Here is a 2,278-nt window from a genome sequence, read left to right on the forward strand (position 1 = left end):
AAAATACACTGCAAGTCACATACTCACAAAATTCTTCGCCGTGGAATGTCAAGTGTGAACATGTTCGTAGCGATACGAGCTTCTTAATTAAACACCAGACACAGAATTATATATAAATGTTTAACATCCTAGGCGCAGGCATGCATGTGTGGTAAGAAATTTGCTTCTGAACGACACGGTTCTGTGTTCGGTCCCACTGCGTGGCACTTTCGGCAAGCGTTGTAATATATCTCTGGGCAGACCAAAACCTTGTGAGTGGATTTAGCGGACGGAAATTGAAAGACGGTCGTCGTGTATATATGCCTATATGTATGTGTATTTCTTGGTGTGTTTATTAGCTCGTATTTTAGCAAAGGCAACAGTGACTGATAGAGTAAGTTCCTCGCTTTTAAAAATATGTACTAGAGATGACTTGTTTGACTAAAATTCTCGAAGACAGTGCCACAGCATGACCGCAGTTTAATGACTGAAACACATGAAATGTATATAAGATATTTTCCTCATCATATAGACTCATGGGGCCGATTTGCCGGTTTCTATGGCATATATATTCATCACATGGACGAGACACCGGTCTGTCACAGGATAAGTCATTTTTGGCAGTTGAGTGGATTGGCATATGATGGCCGTCCACTCGTGACCAGTGAAGACCATTGATGACTTTCAGGAACATTGTGCGCTAAAGGACTATCTTATATTTTGCATTTGCGGCTCCGTTGGTGGCTAATGAGCTCTACTCGTGACAAGCATATACGACTGGAAACATTGCAAATCAAGCTTTCCCCCCTCACTACACCAGCAGCGCGTTTTCGAGCAACACGCCCAAGTTCTTCATGTAGAATAGGTGCTCTCTCAAAAGTGTCGACCTCCTTCTTAACCTGCTTCGTCCATCTGTGGCGGTGACAGGCATTGTTATCCCAGTCAGTCTCCTGCATATCACAGGCCTTTAATGAGGATTTGACACAGTCCTTAAGTTGCAGCCTTGGTTTCTGCAGGGGTCTCTTTCCATTCACAAGTGCCCCATATAGCATCTGCTTAGGGATCCTACTATCCTTCATTCTAATAAGGTATCTAGTCCAACGCAGCCGGGGCTTGTGCACCATTGCCTCAATACTCAAGATATCAGCTGTCCTGAGGACATGTAAATCTGGAGTTTTTAAGGTCCAGCCAACATTCAGAATGTATCTGAGACACATATATTTGTTGCATACAGATATATATTACACTAAATATATATGTACAATATATATATGCACACACACACACACACACACACACACACACACACACACATACATATATATATAGATAGATAGATAGATATATTGTATGTTACATATAAATAGATGTAACACTAAATATATAAATATATAAAATCTACATAATGTATAGGTATTTACACATACATGCGTAGAGTCACATTTATCATATAACATTACACCCATGAATAGTTACGTCACGTAATACGTACATTCGAGTCGAGAAACTCATATTCCTTACTAAAAATTAAATGTTTTTTTGTGAGTGGGAGTAAAAATTCGTGCTCATAAAATTGTGTGTGTGTGTGTTTGTTTGTCTGCGTTCTTATATGAGAATATAAGTAAATCCAGATGGTATAAAATCCTAGGGAGAGCTAATCAGCGTAAGTTCTTCAGAGAAGTGAACCCTTTTTCGTAAATGTCTAGGTCTTTCACTCCTTACACTCCAAGGAGGCCGAGTTACATGCAGGTCATGACACTTGGTTATCTCTCTACTGCTATGTCTGGATTCTTAAGGTGCATCAGAGCCAACGTAACACGAGCATTATAACCAGTTTACTCTAAGACGCAAGTTGAGTGTAGACTGAATATTCCATGCATGAAAATGACACCGACTCAGTAGGCCTTTGATCAAAAACATCAAAATTATTCCAGGTTGAACCATAACAACTTTTTATTACAGCCATAACCGATATCGTTCCACATTATCAGATACGTCCTTCCCTTTTTCAAGATTGTAGAGTGTGGTTTGTATTAGATTTACTATTTTTAACCTCCCGAGAAACAACATAGAAACTCCCCAATGCTATGAATTGATCTAGTTAGATATATAAGGTAGAGCTGAGGATAAGTTATATCTATAGTTTAAATGACATTTTCACTAAAAATTTCTGTATAAATAGACATAATTTTTAGAGAAAAATTAGAGGATGGTATTTTAATTTTTCTCGTATTATAGATGTGTGTATGTAAGATTAAACTCATATGTGTGTATGTTTGTATATATATATATATATATA

This window comes from Octopus bimaculoides, chromosome 19, assembly GCF_001194135.2.
Source record: "Octopus bimaculoides isolate UCB-OBI-ISO-001 chromosome 19, ASM119413v2, whole genome shotgun sequence".
In the NCBI taxonomy this organism is placed as follows: Eukaryota; Metazoa; Mollusca; class Cephalopoda; order Octopoda; family Octopodidae; genus Octopus; species Octopus bimaculoides.